Genomic DNA, 15,104 nt, shown 5'->3' on the forward strand with positions numbered 1-15,104 from the left:
TGACTCCAGGTCTGGCTGCTTGGCACTGCCTGCCCTGAGGCATCACCACACAGTGTTTGTTATTGTTCATTAATAAACCCAAATTTATCTAGAGAAATAGATCCATTCTGTACTCCACTTGGAGCTGGGTTTTTTGGTTTGGTTTTTTTTTTCCCACTATACACCATGGGAACCCTTCAAAGCACCTTCTGGTATGGGGCCAACCCTCTGATCACTGCCAATGGAATATATTTATAGAAACTTTTAAAATTATGTTTTACATATTAAGTATTTATTAAGTTTTAAGCAAGATTTTTTTTTCCTTATCCTTTCCCTGATATTTAAGTAGAGATTTAATTAGCACTATTATTTCACACAGTAACCTGACCAAAGTGTTAGCTAAATTAGGGGCTGACACTCCCAAAAGCAGGACTGGAAAAGCTCCTGAATTTGACATGGTTTTTAAACATGGCTTTGCACATTTTGCTGCTTTTCACTCCTCCATGATTTTATATATCTAAAATACTCGAGTATCATTGTCCACATAGTAAGAAGCATTTATATATAATATTGCATGTGATTGCTTATAGACTTTTGCAATTTGGAGGCAGACTTTATTGCTCACCAGAGGGGTGGTGGCAACCACAGGGATTAACCTGGGAATAAGGAGATGCCTTCACCTTACCTGGGGTGAAAGGTGTGGAGGGGTCTCTGTGCCTGGGCTCAGGCAGGGTGTGCAGGGCTCCTGCAGTGGGGTCAGCACAGGCCAACACGTGGTGGAGATGGTGGTGGTGGTGGCTGTTGTTTGGTTTTGAAGTCCAAGTCATAGGAAACTGCTTGAATGGCTGGAGCCAGAGAGTCTCTGCAAGGGGCAGCCAAAAAGAAAAAAAAAGCACACAGAGCTTTATGAGTGTTTAATTACTCTGTTGTTTATAAAAAATGAAAAAAAAAAATTTAAAAAGTGTTGTCTTTGGGGTTTTTTTAATCCCTATTGAAAGGCTTCATCCCAACAGTTCCAGGGAGCAGGGGTGATGTTGCCAGAGGCTCCTCACTGGATACCTTTGAGGACCTGGGACAAAGCACCAAATTCCCTTTCCAAACCCTTTTGGCTGTGGGGACTTTACCCCTTCTGCTCCCAAACAAAAAGCTTTCCCAAACCTGGTCTTGGGAGCAAAAAGTCTCTCCCCCAAGAGATGGAGCCCTGGATTGGAGCCTTCCTGAGGCCACCAGCCCCAACCTCTCCCTAAGAACCTCTGGAACACATCCAGAGGTGGCAGGAGCAAGGGGAAGGGCAGGAGCCTTGGGGATCCCAGTTTCCTCCAGGCCTCCAACCTACGAGTTGCTCTTACATGTTCAGTGACCACACACATAAACCTATGCCTCCTGAACTACACAATTCATATGCGATCTGAGGATTTAGAATCAGAAGATTTTTACTTGTTTTCTTTTTTTCTTTTTTCTTTTTTATTTAATCTGGCATATTTGAAAGCACTATCCACGAAACTTCTGCATAAAGGATTTTTCCAATATTTATTACATTTATGCCTTCCTTTTATAGCTCAACCCAAACCTTACAGTAAAAAAACAGCACAAGCTTTTTGAAAAAAAAAGTTAAAACCTTGAGGTTTTTAACTTTTGCTGCCATTCCCCACGCGAGCAGCCCAAACGTGCTGGAGGGGCTGCCCCTGCCTTCCCGCAGACCCCCTCCCTGCACTGCTGGGACACACAACCTTTCTTGTCCCTATCGATGTATCTAACATGTGAGAAATAAAGTGTGGAAAACTTCTTTCAGCTGCATTTCACGGGCAGACGCTTTGATCAGCGAGTGCCTGAGTGTTACTCAGCACACAGGAAAATGGGACAACTTAGGTAAAAGAGCCGCCGCTAAATGGCTCTCGACGTTGCCAGCAGTCATTAGGCAGCCTTTGGCTTTGAACAAGAACATCAGAAGCTGGGGGACAAAATCCCCTGTCCCCTGCACCGGGGGGATGTTTCCCGGCTACCGCCTCGATGCTCCCATCCAGGACTCAGCCCCGCAGCATCTCACCCTCAAAGCAAGCAGCCAAGGTTTAGCTAACCCTGCCCTGCAGTCCCGGCTGCGATGTGGTTTAAAGAGCACAAGGAGGAGCAGGGAATCCTGCGAAGGATTTCTCTGGATCTCGTGGGTGATGGGTTTTCCCTCCCAGCCTCCCAGCCCTAACTGCCGGGTGCTCTCTGGTGGCTGCTCGGGGAAGCGCTCCCCGTCCCTCCTGTAGCTCCCACCAGCCTGCCTTCAAAATATCTCACAAAAAAAAAAAAAAACAACAAAAAAAAGCCCATCGCCAACGGGGAGTAACTCTGGGCCACTGTGAAGCTCCGTGTTAAGCAGCAAATTCAGATTTTTTTTTTATTTTTTTTTTACCTAATTATTGCCTGTAGCCAAGAAACAAGCAGGAGCTAACGTGGGTCTTGCTGGGCAGAAGTTCCACTGATGACCTCTCTGTGCTGGCAGTGAGTTTCTCTCCACTAGTTGGTACCTATTGTAGTGATTCTTAAAATTCTCCTCTATCTTTTTTTCGTTTTTTTTTTTCTTTTTCTTCCCAGTTCCAAGGATAAGAAACAGAATCTACACTAGTGAGCTAAATGTGAGCCAGCCCTGTGCAGTGCAGAAAGGCTGCCTTGATTCATTGCACTCCCATGATTTTGGCTGCAGTAAATTCACTCTCCTGCTACAGTGTGCAGTTTGAGGGTTTATTGAGTCCTGGCACAAACAGAAAGAATCATCAAAGTCTAGATAATTGCAGAGGTTTGGATTTTTTTTACATTTTTTATTTTTGTTCTGCTGTCATTGCTTTACCAGCTATTGTCTGGCTGCTTGGGAAAGCACGGCCAAAGACCTCTCATAGAAAATGTAATATTCAAAAAGCAAATTGTCTTTCTTCTTCTATTTCTTCTCCTTGTGGTAGGATTTACTCACATGTCTGATTCCTTACAGTCTCAGGAACTTTAGCTTTCTTTTATTTCAGCATCCTTTCATTCAGCTTTGTCTCTGAAAAAATGTTATGCAAGATCCCATCTTTTTTTCGTTTAGTTTTTGTTTGGTTGGTTGATTTTTGTTAGCACCCAGCCTCCTGGCCCCTTTTATTTAGAGATGGAAACCTAACCCCTCATCTTCAGCAGAAGGAGTTTGATTGTGCATTCCTTGACAAAGCTTCCTGTTCCCCTCAGCGGGCACCAGACAGACTGCTGGGACACCTCCATCCCTCCCAACATCCACCATTTATCTTCCTTACTCTCCAACCCCACGTTTCAATTCCCCTAAAAATCACCCGGAGACCATTGGCCATTTCAGGAAAGACAACAGCTCCATTGCAGTCGAAATCTGAGCTCACACATATGGTTGAAGTTAAGCTAAGGTCTTCTTCCCAGAAATGCCTTGTGAAGTTCTTCTCCAGGCAAGCCTTTTCCAGTAAGATAGTGTCTCCCTGCCTGCTATTTTGCTTAGTCTCACTTTCTTTTATCTTCCTTGTCGAACTGAACTGTCGCCATTCACTGCTAGCAGATGTGGTTTGGGATTCCTACATTCTTTTCTGCCTTTATTTCAGTGCTTTCATCACAGCTTCTCTTTCAGCTAGGTGAATCAAAGGCCTTTCCATAGACCAGTCAATGCAAGCTATACATGATGGCTTGTTTTATTTGGCAATCTTCTCCAGCATGTGATTCATTGTCTGCAGGTGATTCATAGTTAGGAAATTACTTCTGAACCCTGCCAGTGCTTGTGGTTGATTAAAGTTCAGAAGTCCCTGTAGTCTGTTCACCAGCGCTTTTTTGTCAACTCAAATATTTGTGTGCAGTAAAGAACAGTAAAAAGTGGATGTGCTATTGACATGAGCAATTTACTTGAAAGTTTGCATCTTTAGAAAGTTCCACCAAAATTTCTCGAGCTGGCATGAAACTGTTTCACAATGTCTGCCTAAATGAATCACATTTTACAAATAAATATCTGTCAAATCGTTCAATTACTCGAGATCCAGTCATTAAGCAATAAAATAAAGCAGTAAATAGGAGACATCTGCTGAAAAGTGCTACAGAAACATAAGCATCTTTCTCAAGTTACCTCCTTTGCATTTTGGGATAATGATTCACCAAAGAATGTCTTACCCAAGGCAATCAAACGTCAGAAAATTGTCCCCCACAAAACAAGACTGGCATAGCATGGTTACTTACCCAAAGCAAATACAGCTTGATGTCCCAGTGGAGGCTCCCTCAGAACAAAGAGGAGACACATCAGTTGAACTGCTGCAGCATTATTAGGTGAGGTCAGATGGTTCAGGATATTGAAACCTTGAAAAAAAAAAGAGTATTGGAAGTCATTGCTTCTGAGCTTGAAATAATTTTATTTATTTAAAATTAATTAAGATGTAAATGTTGCCCTTCCTGTGAAAGATGATATTTCCCATAGTGGCCAAGAGACAACCCAACTTTTTCTTTACATCAGAGGTGTTTAAAATCAGAGGTGCTTACAGGAATAACATTAAAACTCATCATGGACCATCAAAGGATTTAAACACTCTAAGGATCACCTGGTCAAACCCAGTGCATCAGTAGCTGAATCAAAGAGGGAAAAATATCAGCTCACTTTGGTCAGGCACATCTCTGCAGTAGGACTACCACTCTCCCCTGAAAGGTGGAGGTGCTATTTGGCAGCATCCATCCACAGTGTTGCCCCAGAAAATGGTATTTCCAAGAATATAAATGAATTGAAATACCTTTTGGAAAGGTACTCAGATAACAAAAAATTTAAGAGCTGTAGCCTCTTCCCTCTTCTTTCAGGCTTCATCTTGGGTTGCTTCATCTAGAGTGTCAGTTTGCAGAGCAGGGTTTGATTCATATTTCTTTGAAAAAGAAAATATTTTTAAAACTTATCTTGATAGTTATAGAATTTCCTTTGAAAGATACATTCTTTCCTGCCAAAAGATTCTTACAATGCTGGAGGAGCACTTCAAAAACGGTAAAGCTGGAATGACACTTGCATATTTTCCTGGTAATGGAGCATAGTAAAAACAGAAATGGAAAGAATCCTCAAGCATCCAAAGCTGCATTATCACTGAAGTATCAGCTGCTTTCAGACCTTTCCCTGTGCAACATTTCAGCACCAGCAGCTCTACCTATATCTTGGCTCACAGGATGTGTTTAAATTTGGAATTGCACATATGAAAGCCATACCCTCGGAAGGTTTCTGTGAATAATTCAAAATTCTTTTCCAAACAGAAACATCTCCACGCTTCAGGTTGCAACAGCTTCTCTGGACATGCCTCCACTTACAGGACTGGCTGCTTTTGTCAAAAGGGAGGTTTCAAATGCCTGTTTTGTGACTTTAGTTACTTTCTGCTGCTCTCAAAAGCCTGAGAAACTTCAGCAAGTGCAGTGACTGCTTTAAACCTTCTCCCAATGTGCTTGTTTAGACAAATAGTTTTGCTGATTTCAGTTTCTCCCAGGGGAATTTACTTTGGAGAAGTAGTTAAAAAAAAAAAAACAACAAACCAAACCGAAGCCCTCCCTCCCCCAGGATTTGAGGGAGGATCATTAGCAACAATTCAGCAAGAACATTGGGTCATCCTGAAATGCAAAATTGGATTAAAAGAATACTAATCCCTAAACCAGAAGGTTGAGACCTCAGTTTTCCATCTCCTCCAAGAAATTGCATCCCGTGCAGTTTAAAGACATTCAACAAGTAGAAGCTGAATGCTTGACTTGTAGCCACCCTTCAAACCTGTCTCAGAAGACAGGGAAACATTCCCACTTAGGCAGTTTCCCAAAAGCCATCAGCTCCTCTCTGCCTCCTACCATGGATGTTTTCAAGTCTTGCTGGCTCAGCAAACCTCCAGGACAGATCTGCCCATTGAGCCTGACCTATGATGGTTCTCTTTTATAAAAAACTTTTGCAAGCAATGGCAAAGAATTTGGCATTTTGTTCACACACGGTACTCAGCTTTGAATTCCTGCCTCATTTAGCCAAAGATATTTGGCTTGGTCACTTGTCCTCTTTGTTAGCTTAGATATTGGTGCTCTTTGCTGTTATGGAACATGTGCTTTTTATTTTAAGCCATGCAAAAACTATGGAATTGTGCTTGGGAAAATATATCCCCCCACATCCCAAGAAAAAAGCGTGGTCGTTGAATCAAATCGCTGTCCACTCTTCCATGACAAGCACATGAACATCTAGATGATAAATTTATTTATCTCCAGTGTTTCTCTAAGGTTCAGACATCAAGAGAAGCACAAAACCCACCATGAGTGGCAGAAGGACTTCCCTAAGAAGCCATGCCTCTGGCTCATCAGTTCTATTTCTATATTATCTTTTTAATTAAGCTGAAAACATCCACCACAACAAAGGTGCCTTTCAGGCAGGACTCAAAAGACCAAGCACACGTACCAATACAATATTAAAATGGTCAGGTTTGGGGTTTTTTCTGAAAGAAAAAGCACTGTTATTAGAAAACTCTAGTGCTCCTAGCTATCATATAGGGTCTCATCAGCCATTGGGGGAGAGAGAGAGGAGGCAGGACAAACTTTCTGAAATAAAACCCAGGTGGCTGTGTGTGTCACAAGTGATTAAGGACAGGGAGAAGTGATGTCCAAGTGCATCCCAGCTGTCAGAGACCAGTGGGGAGGTTGAGGCCATCAGAGTCTGACCGATGCCACCGCCACATTTTTAGAACATCTAAAATAAGTTTAATACAAACAGTGAGGATGAAGCACTAATGTGGTGAGAGCCCCTTCTTGAAAGCCTGGAGAGGCTCCTTGGAAACAACAACTCTTCAGAATCATTTGCAAATGCTGCCCCATCTGTAAACAGCAGAAACATCCTTAATGTAAACAGCATCCCTCACCCTGAAAGTGCGAGGAGAAATGAACAGGAAGCAAGGCAGCAGAAGGAGGAATAAATCAATGACAGACTCCTATGAAACGAGACATCTTGGGCCTTACACATATACTCACACACCAAAATCACTTATTAACTCCACATGGATCAAGTAAACTCTGGGGAAAAGAGAGCCTAAAGAGAGGAGGAACATGAAAGGAGCATCTAGAAACAGATGGGACATAACATTTCCAATAAACCCTAACATGGGAATCTCACATGGCAGCAGCCAAAGTACCTCGTGCTGGGAGCCCATCAAATTTCACAAGCTTACCAACACTGGGCTGAACCTATCCATGTGGATGAGAATTTGCAGAGGATAAATCTTGCCTGTTACTTGATGCTGATGAGCTGTGTGGTTCAGCAGCAGGGACATTCCCTCTGGGTTATTTCAAGGTACCCATGTAACACATCACTGGAAGCAGAAGCTTCAGAATGGGCTTTGAAAGCAAGGGTATAATCACTCATCAGTGTAGCTGATGTTCTTGTTCTAAGCCTGGGCCTGGGCTTCACTTTTAAATCATATAAACAAATTGTCTGGTAGTATTCCATAATTGTTATCTGCATCATAAGAAAACCAACGGGTCCAAAACTAAGACCAGAGACAACATGTTCAGTTCCATACAAACCCAATGTAATTCTTGCTCTGAAGAATTTACAGCCAAAACAGGCAGGAATGCCTACTTGTTCAAATAAAAGTCATTAAGAACACAGAGAAAAAAAACCCAGCTCCTTGATACCCCACATAATGTCCTGTCCACACTACCCATTCATCTGAGGTTTCCCAATGACTTCTAATGACTACTGAAAGAAGTTTTTGTGATTAAGTGCTGCTGAGGAACTGATGAACACAGCTATTCTCTGTGATAGAGAAGAGAAGCAATCTTGACTGAGGAGAGATAATGCTCCCAGGTGCAATCAGCTTTCCCATCAAAGAGCTTTGTATATCCTCAGCTCTGACACTAATAGCCACCAATTAAACCTGACACCAGAGGGACCATAAACCTGTAGCTATCTCTGATACCTGACAGTGCCTACAGCTTCATTACCTTAATCACATTTACTGCAGTAAATCAGAACAGCAGGTGGTGTGTCCTCTTTTTTTCAGAGCCTGAGGAAGAGCTTCCACTTGAAGAGCAGCATGCCCTAAAATACCTGAAAGGAGGTTGTAGTGAGGGGGGTGTTGGTCTCTTCTGCTTAAGTGATAGGATGAGAAGTAATGACCTCAGGTGTCACCAGGGGAAGTTTAGATTGGATATTAGAAGGGACTTGTTCACTGAAAAGGTTGTCAAAACACTGGAACAGTCCTGACCCATCTAGAATGCAAAAGAAGAGATCTTCAAGTTCAAATCACAGCTGAACCACTCCAGGGGGAATTCCCAGCAGAGATGGTGCTTGGGTCACCAAGGCACCTTTGAGGCTTTAGGTCTGTGGAGGCTCAGTAGTGCACGGCCATTTGCAGGAGGCATTTGGGAGAAAGAACCTAAATTGTTTGGTCTGAAAGGTTTCTGAAAAAGGCTTGTGCTGGTTAGACTCAAGGATATTTTTGACAAAAGATGGCTCAGCAGAAATATTTCAAAAGGGAAAGCTGGATCACTACATATGGTGTTACTCTCCTCGTCCAAGGGTTAGCAGGATTTATGGTAAGATTATACCTTCAACTATTGTTACCACAAGTGCTGCTTCTACCCAGTCATTAAATCCTGTTCTTTTGGAAAAGCTAAGAGCTTTTCATAGTAAATAAATATAACTATCCTCATTTTACCATTGGAGAAACAGAGACAGAAAGCAAAGACTTTAGATCTTCTGAGATCTCAGTCTGTGAAACGTCCATACCGGAAAACCACGATGCTCAGGGAAAAAAAATTATACAGGATCTGAGAAAGCTACAACTGTTTTATAGAAACATTTACACACATCAAAATATTTCATCCCAGGCCTCTGCCACTGCAGGTAGCTGCTAATTAAAATCTGGTGTTCTGTGGCTACTGTCTTTAAAACTCTGGCAAGCATATGGTTTATTTCTCTTCGTTTTTCTTATTTTTTTTTTTTTTTAACTTCTGAGCTTGTCTGATATTTTCAAAATTCAGTTTTATGTTAAAAAGCTTGGGTTTAATAAGCTTGTACAATATATAAAGAGATTATAATTTATTATTTAAAAAGTTTCCTGACAAGATGTCTACAAGAAACATGACCCAAACCACACTGCCTTGTAATAATACCTCTTAAAAATTCCTGACCTCCCACTAAATACTCCTGCAGACTTCTCTGCTTCAGTCCTAACTGAATATCTCATATATGTCCCCTATAACATTATGCAGGAGGAAATGAAACAGGAAAGTCATCAGCTCAGGCAGGCAAATGACAGCAATTACATAGCAATGTCTTAATTTCTCTTAGTATTTACAAAATGCATTTTTTTCTGGCAGTGAGGGGCTGGGTCCTCCCAGTTTCTGGCAGTGAGGGGCTGCTGCACCTCAGCTTCACTGAGACAGAGGTTTTCCCACTGATACTACAAGTGATACTCCAGGCTGAAGGTTGTGGCTCCTCTCCTGATGGTTTCCATGTGCCTGATGTCCCTTCCCTCCCCATGGGATATGGTTGTCTCCCTCCCCTGCACTACAGCACCTCAGGGAATCTGATTTATGGTGTGAATTTCCATCATGCTGAGTTTTGTCTTCAGGTCCAACCCCAAATCCCCACTGGGTGAGCTGGAGCTCGGGGCCATCATCACCTCTTTGGCATCAGCTGCAGGTGACAACCAGGATGGGCATGGGGTTGGCATCACATTGAGGCAGCAATTTGCCATTTTATGATTTGTGTCAGTCTGGCTTCCACATTTTCCAAAAAGGACTTGCTTTTCTGGTTTTATTTGTTGTGACAGGGGTTGGTAACTTCAGGAGCTTTACTGCAAGAACACAGGGCCCACAGCATGCCAGCAACTGCTCACTAATAGGCAAAACTGCTCCAGGATTTTAAAGCTTCTAACAAGACCTTGTCTAGACTGCTATTTAGTGGCAATACAATTAAAACATACTGCAAAAGGGGGGGAAAAAAAGGAAAAAAATAGATGAAATTATTTAATTACCTTTTGAAGCCACTTCTCCCCTATAGAGGTCAGACCTTGATCTGATTTAAATCAGTGCCCATTGGGTGCCTCTCCACTGAGGCAGAATAAGTGCAGAGGCTGAAGAGATGCTGGTGTGGGTCTGTAAAACCAGCTAGACCCTGACCTAAAGTCCAGCTGCATATGCAATAAATTTGGGGGGGGGTTTCTTTTTTTAATCACAATCTTTGCCAAAGAACTGCCACAGTACGGGGTGGTGGCTCGGGACCTGCCTGGGCTATAGACACAGGCCATAAACCTTCCTGGGATGCATTTTCCCTCCCTGGTCCCCACCAGCATCCCTCATGTGCCACCCTGTCCCACAGCCCCATGGCGTGGAGCCAAGGCCAACAGTGGCTTTACTGAGGGCAGATGCCAACCAGTTCCCACCAGTGATAGAGAGGAGGCAGCTTCAACTTGGCACCAACCCCGAGACTGTTTCGTCTCTGCAACCAGCTCATGATCCCCCAGCCCTGAGGTTTTTCTCCCAAATCATCCCCTTTATCATTTCCCTGTTGTGCTGGGGTGGATGGCTCAAGGGTGTTCTGCCCCTCAGGCTTTTGCAGTCCTTCACATCAGATGCCTCTCCAATTCCTAATACTCTTTCCCTAGATAATTAAACTTTCATTTGTTGCTTCCTTGCAACTCCAGATTTTCAAAACTATACATTTTTTTTTTTCTGTTAGGTTAGGATCACTTCCAACTTCCAATCCCCAATTTAGATTACATGCTCAGAAACTAACTCCAAACATTTACTGCGTTTGAAGGTCACAGTGCTATTGATTGATTTCCAGTTATAATGTATGTTGTCCTAACATGAGTTAAAAACATTCTGGGCTAAATCCAAAAATGCTGGGATCAAAGCATCTGGACTTGTTGCTTTCATGTTTGGCACATAAAGGGGCTGGCAGTCACCAATGTGGTCTTGGCTGGGCTATAGTTGTTTTCATTCTCTGATGTGAAACAGTTGGGAATCACAGACCCTCCAACAGTTATAGTGGACTAAATAAAAATTGGCTTAATAACCTGCCAAGCATTTGAAAGTGCCAGTCTCCATAGTTTTTCACAACTTATTGGCTGTGGCATGTTTTTCTTTTCATTTCTCTTGGGTTTTTTTTTTTCCTTCCTCTTTTCTTTTTTTAATTTTTTTAAAGAAATTTCTATAAAATTGGACTTTTTCAGTTGAGCATTTGAAATAGGTAAACTCTTCATCTCGTCAGACTCAATTTATCATCTTTGATCTGATTTCACTCATTCCTTTGGCTGCTCCATCTGATTTTTTTAATTTTTGCAAAAAAAAAAAAATTATAAAAACATTCTCCCTAACTTACTTATCACATAAGAAAATAAACAAGGACTGATTTCTTGGCTAGCCTGTCTCAAAGATATCCTAGTGCTGCATCTGCACATCAGCTTTTCACTTTCAAATTCACTTTAAACAGATTATTCCTAAAGTTTTTTGCCTTTTTTTTATTAGTCTCCCAAAAAGTCTTCTATTTATATTTGCTGTTTATAAAATAGCATCCAGAGGCCATTGTGCAACACCCTGCACATGGGCAAAAGCCATCAAGCCCTGGAGACAAACAATGGAAATACTTCCCAGATGGAAGCTGTTGTATGGGTGGTGTAGAAGGACATGGAGGTTGGGGAGAAGAAATATGGATGTTGGCCATGGTTGTGAAAGAACCAGAGGCACCTAACCCACCTTCTCACGTCATCCCTTCCCTACTCATGAATTTTCCTCTCTCATCCTTAAGGAGGCTTTTACCTCCTTTCTATGTTGCTAAAAAAAAATAAAGCATTGGCAAGTGAAAAAAAAAGTCTTCAGCCATGTCAGATGTTTTTCAGTCATTTTGGCCAATTTCAAGGAATTTAGTGTTGGCTTTGGAGGTAATGAAGCAGATGTGGGGGTTGTCCATGGTGAGGGCACCCTGGGGCAATACCAGGAAGATTGATGCCTCCAAATTAAAAGAGCTGCTCCCTTCATTTCCAGCTGGGCAAAGGCATCTCATTGCTCAAGAGGCTGAGGGTTATGCTCAGAGAATTTTTGGTGTATCCTTTTGGCCAGAGAGAGCAGTGCTGCCCTGGTTGTTCCCCACTCCTGACACCTAATCCAGAGGAAAAGTGAGTTCATTGCTGCCCCATCAGTGGTCCAGCCTTGCACTGGACCTCAGTGGTTCAAGATTAATATGACAAATGTTCCTCACTCCACCCCTGTATGGGTTTCATCAACCACCTCCTGAGGGACCTTGTGCTGCAAAACCCCTTTTCAGAGAGCCATGAATTCATGCAACTGCTGTCAGCAGGGAAAAGAAGAGAACCAGGACTGTCTGGTCCTTAACCCCTGAACCAGGAGCAAGGGCTGCTCTGATTTTTTTAAGCAGCTCATTTTCAACATCTCCCTGAAGCTTCCAATCAGTTCTGGGAGAGTAAGACTTGGACTGAAGAGACTAAAAGCAGTGAAAAATAATGGTTTAGAGACAGTCAGGACATGAGGGATGAAGTGCTTAAGTACAAAGATGATTTCAGTTCTGGCACCTCTGGCAAGGATAAATATCTCTTTAGAACTTGGAATAATGAAAAAATGAATCCACTGCTAAGAAAACCAAGGCTCAGCATAAAACCAACATATTTACCATTAATATGTAGTCTAGAGACATCTAAAAGTAAGATTACTTTATAGTAAAATGAACATAAATTTGGCCTGCTAAAGGATTTTAAGGACTTTCTTTGGGTTCAGGTGAAACATTATCAATTGGTGCTGTGTGTGGCTGTATTTATACAGTTTGCTTTTCACATTGCCATTAGAAAGCCCTGTGCACATTCTTTCCATGTAAAATAATTTGGTAAAATAACTTAGTCCAACAGTTACACCTAGTCTGAGTATCAAAGTTTTGTGGTGGTTTTTTAGGTTTTTTTTTAATTTTTAATGTTTTGATTATAAGTGAGTAAATGAGCATATGTGCAATTATATTTTGGGTGCAATAGCTTCAGCCACCACATTTTGGCATTTTATTTTATTAGCTACAAGCTCACATATGGTTTCCATGTTTCCAATCTGGCTTGAAGGATGCAATGGCTGAATTAAGCAATGTTTCTCCTCACTCCAATTCCCTTAGATACACTTAAAAAGTCCATTCAGATTATAAAAAAAGTAAATTAAGGTTTATAATATTCAGAAGGTGGCCCATGGTAGTGACTAATACAGCACTATCTTGTAAGTGCCCTTGCACCCTGCAGAAACTGTTAAAAGCCATGTTTCATACTTGAAAATATTAAAGCACTTCTAGGATCCTGGGGGGCAGAGTCACACCTGAATGCCAAAATTCTTCTTTTATGAACAGTGATGCCACTGTATCAGCACAGAGGCCACCAAATAAGGGGTCACCCTGCATGGCCAGAGGGATTTGCAGGTTCTCCAGCACCTTCCAGTGTTGGACACAGATCTGAGGAGGACTCTTGAGGGCCCTTGATTGACTCAGTCTGACAAAGCCTAAAAAAATGATCTGAGGGAAGGAGCTGAGTGTAGCAAGACAAACCTCTTTTAGGGTACGGCGCTTCAAGGTCCAACCAGGTGTTCCAGCAGAGACTCACGAACAGTGCTCCGAGCCTATAGCCACAGGGCTGACTAGCCTGGATCGGTGCTGTTGCTCTGAGAGCGACTGATCTCTCTGCCAGCTAGCTCAGGAGTGAGCCCCATCTGTGTCTCAGGCCTCACCTTTTATTGGCCCCCTGGTCCTGCTCATGCGCAGTTGGGGCCCACCCTAATTGGGCACAGGTGGGCTTGACACAAGCTTATGCTCACTCCCTGGCAATTAGGGGCACCTGGTTACCTTGTTACACTACAGCTGAGGGCCATGTGCTGCTTGGCCATGATCACCAGGAGCTGAACAGAGGGGGTAGAAAAGGGCTGGAAGAGGGGATCAGCTCCAGAGGGGCAGTGCAGCCTCAGAAACAGCCCTGCTTGGGAGAGCACTGGGCCTGAAACACCATTACATACAGATGTGCATAGAGGTGAGCTGGAGCACCAGGGGAGATGCTTGGTTTCATGCAGGAGATTTTCTGGCTGTCTCCCAGGGCACAAAACATGCTTAGGAAAGGGGCAATGAACAACCCTGCAGCCCTTGAGGAACACGATGGGCTGTGCTTGCAGCAGAGGTGCCGAGGCTTGGCTGCCAGGCACTTTCCCCTTGGAGAAGGTCAGGAAGCACTTAATGAAAAGAATGAAGTTAGTGAGTCCCTGGAGAAGAAGAGATTTTTTTCAATAGCTGCAAAGGCAAACACACATCAGGTATGGTCTTGGCATCAGGGCTGCAGAATGACACTGTGACCTCCTGAGGTACCAGCCAGCCCTGAATTTCTGTGAGCTCATGACCATGCAGACTGCAAGCAGAGCACCATGGGGCTTCTCTACTGCACTGCTGCAGCTACAGGATGTCCCTCTTTGGTATCCTTCTTCTCCAACATATCCAACCAACAAACCCCCATGGTCCCTTTTCTGGCTTTCCTGATTTACTTTGGTCCACACGTTTCTGCCCAAGTGGAAAAGGGACAACAAGAGGTGCCATGTGTGACCTCCCCCTGAGCATCTGGGTTTGCTGAGAAGTGGCCAAAGACTGAAGTACTTGTGATCCAATCTGTATCACAGCTTAGCAAGGAGGTTAAGATATCCTTATTATTCCTTAATAAGGAAATAGGGGTAGGTAGAAACCAAGCCCAAATCTCTACCAGCTCTCATTGCTAGTGGTAAATTGGGCTCCACTTACAGTGCTTGCCTGAGTTTTTATTGACCAGTAAGCAATCTGCTGAATAAAGACAGAGGGATCAGAAATACAGACTTCTTTTCATCTAAATCCATCCTAATGAAGAAAACCGTGCAAGTTTGAACACACACCATATCCACAGGTACACTTAAGTATGGGATTAACCAGTTTGCTGAATAGGGTCCCCTCCATTACCAAGGCACTGGCTGCTAATCTTGGCTTTTTTTCAGCTAAATGGAGATGGGAAAAGGTTTCCACGCTGGGATGAAGCCAAAGGAAATTTCTCTCCCTCTCTTTTTCTTTTTTCTCAAGCAGAATAAGACAGATGCCTGACAACTCTTTCTATCTTGCT

The sequence above is a fragment of the Calypte anna genome, chromosome 9 (assembly GCF_003957555.1).
Source record: "Calypte anna isolate BGI_N300 chromosome 9, bCalAnn1_v1.p, whole genome shotgun sequence".
Lineage (NCBI taxonomy): Eukaryota > Metazoa > Chordata > Aves > Apodiformes > Trochilidae > Calypte > Calypte anna.